Raw genomic sequence first — 8,829 nt, forward strand, 5'->3', positions numbered from 1 at the left:
GAGACATCAACTTGTTCACACTATTGAGTGACCTTTTAATTCACTGACTGTGAGAAGAGCTTTAAAAGCAGAAATGAACTGCTGACACATCAACTCGCACCCATTGGGGAGAGACTGTTCACCTGCTCCATGTGCTGGAAGGGATTCACTCAGTCATCACACATGCTGAGACACCAGCGAGTTCACATATGACTGCAGGGGTTGGATTCTGCTGTTAATCCCATCCAGGACTGAACCATGTTCATTCTGACAGTTGGGATTTGTTTCTGCTGATGTCAATAACCCCTATAACTGGGCTGGAGTTTAATATTCTGGATATCTGTTTATTAAATCCACTTTATTTTAAACCCTTGTTGTAGATTTTGGTCTTTCCCACCTGAGTATTTAGCCTCACCTGACTGGAGCTCAGAAAGGACAATCTAGGGGGAGGTTCGTCCGGTGGGAACAGAACTTCAGCCTGGATACAGTCCTTCAGGGCCACACTGAGAAGGGCAAACGGCACTTTGGTCTTTCTCGTCTCTCTTCTCTGATAGCAAAGTCACCGTGCGGCATCCAGTCTAAAAATGACTGTGGTAATTATTCTATGGAGATTTAAACTGTTTGAGTGACAGTCCTGAGTCTACCATTTAAGGCAGGCGTTAACTCATTTAAAATATACCCGTTAAAAATAAATGAGTTAAAGTCTGCATTAAAATAGCAGAGGGAGGAGTTCACAGGAGCCTGTTAACTGCTGGTACAATTATACAACAGTCATTCGATCTCCAGATAAAGAAGGACCTGCAGTGTGTTTCCAGAATTCATGGTTTTATTGATGTGTGCGTGTTAGACACCAGGATCACTAAAAATACACAACCCTGACCATCCACAGGGTGGGGGCGATCCCGACAGTTACTCTGGGATCACTCCCACTGCGGAACTCCACCTCTGACCCTGCTGAAGGTTGCAGGCTCAGGGAGTGGGGCATCCAGGAGTGGACTGTGAGAAAGCTGGGTTTCAGTATCCTGATAAATATATGCCAAGGAACCAGAGGAATCCTTACTTAGGAACCGTCTGGGGTTTTACATGTCAGTGAGGGTCTCGGGGTAAATGATTCCTTACTCCCAGAACTGTCTTACATTTAACCCAGATCGGATCAGGATGAATTCAGTTTACAGGAGAATTGGGACAAATATCACCCACAATCGAGGGAGACACATGCAGCCCTTAGAGAAGCTCAGAGATCTTTGGAAAAGAAGATGGTGCACAATTGTGGGAATAATAGCAAACGCCTTTCCAGCTACGTCAGGAGTCAGAAGACCATTAAAGATGGTTTTAGGGCCACTGAAAGGCAGTTCAGGACAGATTCCCAGGCTATGGCAGAGTTGTTAAATGACTATTTCGCATCAGCCTACACTCCTGTGGATGAGGCTCGGATTCCAGCTGTGGGATGTGCTGTCGACAATAACATCATAAATATTAAAATAGAAAGTGATTTCATCTTGGATAAAATATGAAATCTCAAAATACTTTGTGTTCCAGATCCAGATGATATCCACCCACGGGTGTTGAAAGAGATGGGACGGGTGCTCTGTGAGCCCCTTGCCTGTATCTTCAACTGCTCAATGGAGTCAGGGATTGTCCCCTGAGATTGTAAGGTAGCTCACGCAGTTCCCATTTTCAAGAAAGGGGATAAGTCAGAGCCGGGGAATGACAGGCCCATCGGTGTGACCTCGATCAGAGGGAAGATGCTTGAATGGATCCTAAGAGATGCTGTTTATGATCACGGGGAAAGAGAAGGGACCATTAGAGATACTCAACGCGGCTTCTGGAAAAGAAGTTTGTGTCTTTCAAACTCGCTTGAGTTTTTTGAAGAAGTTGCTGGGTTAGTGGATGAGTGTAATTGGTTCACATTGTCTATCTCAGGAGTGTCAAACTCATTTTCGATGGTAAGCCTGATCCGATATCCTGGCACTTGGCCTGGGCCACATTCAGCAAAAGTTATTAAACTAGAAATAGATGAAGATGAACTATATTGGTACTTACTTACATTTAGATTTTAGTTACTGCTACTGCTGCTCCCGATACCTGGCACCTCTTAGCTTGAACCATTGCATCAACATTTGGAGTCAATGACTGGGCTGAGGCCTGCTTTGGATAAAAAACATGAGAACCACTTGTCACTACAGAACTTTGGAAGTGAATTCCACAATCTCACAACTCCCTCTGTAAAGAAGTTTCTCTTGACAGCTACTCAGACTGGTAAAAAGTGGAAAGTGGTGTTGCACAATGATCGGTGCTGGGACCACTGTTCACAATTTATATAAACGATTTGGACTCGGGAATGAATGTACAATTTAAACATTTACAGATGACACCAGATTGGCGGGGTGGGTATAATTAATACTGATGAAGACATTAATAAACTTGCAGAATGGGGATGTAATTGGCAAAGGAATTTTGAAAAGATGAGGGTGAAGTGGAGCATTTTGGTAGCAAGATCAAGGAGGCCGCATAATGCATGGATAATAAGTCTAAAAGGGGGTTAGAAGAGCAAAGGGTTCTCGGGGCACAATTACACAAATCACTAAAAGTAGTGACGCAGGTTGAAAAGGCCACAAAAAAGCAAACCAAGCACTGGGGTTCATTTCTGAAGCATAGTATTGAAAAGCAGAGAAGTTATCTTCAACTTGTATGGAACCTTGATTAGACTGCACGTGGTGTACTGTGAAAAGTTTTGTTCTTCATATTATAAAAAGGATATAGAGGCACTGGAGAAGGTGCAAAAAAAGGATTCAAATGGATGTCACCATCTTCGTTTTCCCTGGATTTGGTGTCCCAGTGCAATTGTTGCCCGGATTTGGTGTCCCAGTGTAATTGGTCCCCGGATTTGGTGCCCCAGTGCAAGTGGTCCCTTAATTTGGTGTCCCAGTGTAAGTGGTCCCCGGATTTGGTGTCCCAGTGTAAGTGGTCCCCGGATTTGGTGTCCCAGTGTAAGTGGTCCCTGGATTTGGTGTCACAGTGTAAGTGGTCCCTTGTGTTTTGAGGCATCGCTCGTGGCATTTTTCTCCTCTTTCCACCTTTATACAATTTGTTACCAGCTTATTAATGCCATTAACTGGCTCTCGGGTAGTACACAGAAAAAATGTGAGCTTTTAAGTTTCCCTGAGAATGACAGGTCTGAATAGTTAGAGAACATTTAGCAATTAAACCAGACTGGGCGGGGCGGGCCTGAGGTGCGAATTAGCAACTGAAAAGTGGCGGCAAGTTAACTTAGCACCACGGGGGAGGGCCCGAGCACTCGGGTTTCTGTACAATTTATTTATTTATTTTGTTTGTTGACCCACTGGCGCCAACTTCGGTGGGATGTCAATAATTAATTTTCTGTTCACCAATTCCAGCTTTCAATGGCGGAGTATTTCCCCAGAATCCCCCGCGGTTCAGAATGTGCCCTATCAATGACGACAGGAGACCAGTGCGCAGGGGCAGGACCGGACCGTGCTCTGAGCATGCGCAGTGCGAATGGTGGAGATTCACTGAGTGGAAACAGGCGAGTCGGAGGCGGGGGAGGAATTGGATCTGTGGGTGGGCGGGGAAGTTTCACAAACACCCGGGGGCGGCTTGAGGCAACAAAAAAGAGTAAAAAGGCCCCGTGTTTGCATCTTGGTGACAGGCCCGTCAGGCGGCCGCCCGGCCGCCATCTTGGGAGAGGAAGTCATGGTGGAATTATGGCGCATGCGCGGCCATCTTGGTAAGGAGCAAACAGTGGGCGGGGCTTCAGTGTCGCAGTGACCGGGAACAAAGAGTGGGCGGGGCTTCAGGGTCCCAGTGACAGGGAACAAAGAGTGGGCGGGGCTTCAGGGTCCCAGTGACCGGGAACAAAGAATGGGCGGGGCTTCAGGGTCCCAGTGACAGGGAACAAAGAGTGGGCGGGGCTTCAGGGTCCCAGTGACCGGGAACAAAGAGTGGGCGGGGCTTCAGGGTCCCAGTGACCGTGAACAAAGAATGGGCGCGGCTTCAGGGTCCCAGTGACATTGAACAAAGAGTGGGCGGGGCTTCAGGGTCCCAGTGACGGGGAACAAAGAGTGGGCGGGGCTTCAGGATCCCAGTTACCAGGAACGAAGAGAGGGCGGGGCTTCAGGGTCCCAGTGACCAGGTGCAAAGAGTGGGCGGGGCTTTAGGGTCCCAGTGACCAGGTGCAAAGAGTGGGCGGGGCTTCAGGGTCCGAGTGACCGGGAACAAAGAGTGGGCGGGGTTTCAGGGTCCCAGTGATCGGGAACAAAGAGTGGGCGGGGCTTCAGGGTCCCAGTGACCAGGAACAAAGAGTGGGCGGGGCTTCAGGGTCCCAGTGACCGTGAACAAAGAGTGGGCGGGGTTTCAGGGTCCCAGTGATCGGGAACAAAGAGTGGGCGGGGTTTCAGGGTCCCAGTGATCGGGAACAAAGAGTGGGCGGGGCTTCAGGGTCCCAGTGATCGGGAACAAGGGGTGGGCGGGGCTTCAGGGTCCCAGTGATCGGGAACAAAGAGTGGGCGGGGTTTCAGGGTCCCAGTGATCGGGAACAAAGAGTGGGCGGGGCTTCAGGGTCCCAGTGATCGGGAACAAAGAGTGGGCGGGGCTTCAGGGTCCCAGTGATCGGGAACAAAGAGTGGGCGGGGTTTCAGGGTCCCAGTGACCGGGAACAAAGAGTGGGCGGGGTTTCAGGGTCCCAGTGACCAGGAACAAAGAGTGGGCGGGGCTTCAGGGTCCCAGTGACCAGGAACAAAGAGTGGGCGGGGTTTCAGGGTCCCAGTGACCAGGAACAAAGAGTGGGCGGGGTTTCAGGGTCCCAGTGATCGGGAACAAAGAGTGGGCGGGGTTTCAGGGTCCCAGTGATCGGGAACAAAGAGTGGGCGGGGTTTCAGGGTCCCAGTGATCGGGAACAAAGAGTGGGCGGGGTTTCAGGGTCCCAGTGATCGGGAACAAAGAGTGGGCGGGGCTTCAGGGTCCCAGTGATCGGGAACAAAGAGTGGGCGGGGTTTCAGGGTCCCAGTGACCAGGGAACAAAGAGTGGGCGGGGCATCAGGGCCCCAGTGATCGGGAACAAAGAGTGGGCGGGGTTTCAGGGTCCCAGTGATCGGGAACAAAGAGTGGGCGGGTTTTCAGGGTCCCAGTGATCGGGAACAAAGAGTGGGCGGGGCTTCAGGGTCCCAGTGATCGGGAACAAAGAGTGGGCGGGGTTTCAGGGTCCCAGTGACCGGGAACAAAGAGTGGGCGGGGTTTCAGGGTCCCAGTGATCGGGAACAAAGAGTGGGCGGGGCTTCAGGGTCCCAGTGACCGGGAACAAAGAGTGGGCGGGGCTTCAGGGTCCCAGTGATCGGGAACAAAGAGTGGGCGGGGTTTCAGGGTCCCAGTGATCGGGAACAAAGAGTGGGCGGGGCTTCAGGGTCCCAGTGATCGGGAACAAAGAGTGGGCGGGGCTTCAGGGTCCCAGTGATCGGGAACAAAGAGTGGGCGGGGTTTCAGGGTCCCAGTGACCGGGAACAAAGAGTGGGCGGGGCTTCAGGGTCCCAGTGACCTTGAACAAAGAGTGGGCGGGGTTTCAGGGTCCCAGTGATCGGGAACAAAGAGTGGGCGGGGCTTCAGGGTCCCAGTGACCGGGAACAAAGAGTGGGCGGGGCATCATGGTCCCTGTGACCGGGAACAAAGAGTGGGCGGGGCTTCAGGGTCCCAGTGACCGGTAACAAAGAGTGGGCGGGGCTTCAGGGTCCCAGTGACCGGGAACAAAGAGTGGGCGGGGCTTCAGGGTCCCAGTGATCGGGAACAAAGAGTGGGCGGGGCTTCAGGGTCCCAGTGATCGGGAACAAAGAGTGGGCGGGGCTTCAGGGTCCCAGTGACCGGGAACAAAGAGTGGGCGGGGCTTCAGGGTCCCAGTGCCTCATTTATTTTATTCTCACTCTGCCCACAGCGGGTGTGGAACTGAACCCAACCAGAGGAGAGGGAGGGAGAAAACTGGGAGTGGAGGGAAGAAATATTGGAGATGGTGGGATGGGTTTGGATTTCAGCACAGGGAGGAGGGAGAGTGTGTGGGACGGGGATTTACAGCTTTGGGGAACAAGAGAGGAAAGAATGTTCCATAGAAACTAGAATTGTCTGTTCTGAATTTCGATCCTGTATTTACAGTGATGACTTTTGTAAACTCCTTTTCCAGGGTACGAGAAGGCGAGGATTTGCAAACATCAGTGTGAGTGGAAAAGCGCCGAGACACACACACCCGAGTGAGAGTGTTCCAGTGCACTGACTGGGGAAAGAGTTTTAACCAGTTGCACAGCCTGAAAAAACATCAGACCATTCACAGCGGGGAGAAACCGTACACGTGTTCTGTGTGTGGACGAGGCTTCGACTGATCATCCAACCTGGAGAGACACAAGGACACCCGGACCACGGAGAAACCATGGAAATGTGGGGACTGTGGGAAGGGATTCAATTACCCGTCACAGCTGGAAACTCATCGACACAGTCACACCGGGGAGAGGCCGTTCACCTGCTCCACACATAACAGGAAAAGCGCAGTTTCCGGTCTGGGGTCTGTTACCTGATCTCACTCGGAGTGGTACTGAGCCCCACAGAGCAGGAAACGCCCAGGCTCAGTCCCAGGCCTGTGCGGAGTTAGCTGATCTCAGGGTCGTGGGTTTGAGCCCCACTTTGGGTGGTTTGTATTTTAATTTTTAGGCTGATTTCACAAGCGATCCCCAGTTCGAAATTCCCAAGGCAGAGAGTTCAAGGAGTAATTTATATAAATTGGATTCAAGGGCAGTATCAAAAATGTCCACCTTGATTCTGGACCTTCAGCTCTCTCCAACCGCTCGCTGCTGCATATTGAACTTCATTTCATTTTACCTGCAGCTCGGGGTCATGCTCGGATATTTGAGGGGCTTTGGACCTGTCTCTCCCTTCAGAACCCATCAGAGAGGCTTTGGGCCCGTCTCTCCTTTCATAACCCATCAGTGCCGAGAAAAAGACAGAGAATTTTAGAAACATAATGTGTTCTATAACTTTTCATAAATACTTCAGTATTTTTCACTCCGCCTCCAAAATTTTGAGTTCTCCCCTGGTGTGTCCGCTTTCTGTGTTTATAAACACTTCAGTGTATTTCGTTCCGTGTCCAACACTGTGAGGTCTCCCCTGGTTTATGAGTATTTAGTGTTTATGGAGTGCAAATTATTGACTGGGGATTTGTGTGTAGTGGGTTTGAGGGTGAGCTCTGATTCCCACTCCCTGATAGATTGAATGGAGGAAAGAATGAATGAGAGAGGCGCGATGTGGGAGACGGAATCACGAACCTGGTTAAAAGTGGCCAAACACAAGATAATATTAAGATATCACCAGCAGAACATTAACATAACCTGAGCTCCGAGATCTGGTCGGTCCCATTCCCCCGAAGTGAGGAATGAGCGGGAGAGGCAATTCCACCCGGTTTATATTTTCTTCCAAGGCGACACCACAAAGTCCAACTGGTGATGGAGCCGAAATAACTCAGTTGGGAATGCGGCGATATAAAGGTCCCTGGTTCAATTCCGAATTTCAGCAATATTTGGTTGGTTGCTCTCGTTCTTTGGGTCGAATCTCGCATTTATTTACACTGAAATTTTAACCGGCACTGGAGGCTTGGGGAAGGAGTAGAGAGGCATCATGGATGAAAAATATTGATAGCATCTTTACTTCGATTTATTTCTCGATTTTCTTCGACATTTGTCTCTGTTTTTTGCCTCACTCAGTGCCGGGTGAATATTTGATTTGAAGCATTTGATTCCGAGTCTGATGCCTTTTCCACATCTGGGGGCGGCCAGACACGCTCTGTCTGTTTGTTACTCCTTGTGACCATTAACGGGAACAGGCCCTGAGTTAAACGTTTATCAGCAAAGCGACAGAGAGATAACACAGCGGGAATAAAACTCGTTGCCTCATATTGTTAGATTCTCAGTGACTCAGATTGTAATGTGTATCAGTAAACATATCCGGATACTGAGTGACACAGATTGTAATGTGTGTCAGTAAACATATCCGGATACTGAGTGACACAGATTGTAATGTGTATCAGTAAACATACCCGGATACTGAGTGACACAGATTGTAATGTGTGTCAGTAAACATATCCGGATACCGAGTGACACAGATTGTAATGTGTATCAGTAAACATACCCGGATACCGAGTGACACAGATTGTAATGTGTGTCAGTCAACATACCCGGATACTCAGTGACACAGATTGTAATGTGTATCAGTAAACATACCCGGATACTGAGTGACACAGGTTGTAATGTGTGTCAGTAAACATACCCGGATTCTGAGTGACACAGATTGTAATGTGTGTCAGTAAACATACCCGGATACTGAGTGACACAGATTGTAATGTGTGTCAGTAAACATACCTGGATACTGAGTGACACAGATTGTCATGTGTGTCAGTAAACATACCCGGATACTGAGTGACACAGATTGTCATGTGTGTCAGTAAACATACCTGGATACTGAGTGACACAGATTGTCATGTGTGTCAGTAAACATACCTGGATACTGAGTGACACAGATTGTCATGTGTGTCTGTAAACATACCCGGATACTGAGTGACACAGATTGTAATGTGTGTCAGTAAACATACCTGGATACTGAGTGACACAGATTGTCATGTGTGTCTGTAAACATACCCGGATACTGAGTGACACAGATTGTAATGTGTGTCAGTAAACATACCCGGATACTGAGTGACACAGATTGTAATGTGTGTCTGTAAACATACCCGGATACTGAGTGACACAGATTGTAATGTGTGTCAGTAAACATACCCGGATACTGAGTGACACAGATTGTAATGTG

This window comes from Heptranchias perlo, chromosome 20 (assembly GCF_035084215.1).
Source record: "Heptranchias perlo isolate sHepPer1 chromosome 20, sHepPer1.hap1, whole genome shotgun sequence".
NCBI classification, from domain to species: Eukaryota; Metazoa; Chordata; class Chondrichthyes; order Hexanchiformes; family Hexanchidae; genus Heptranchias; species Heptranchias perlo.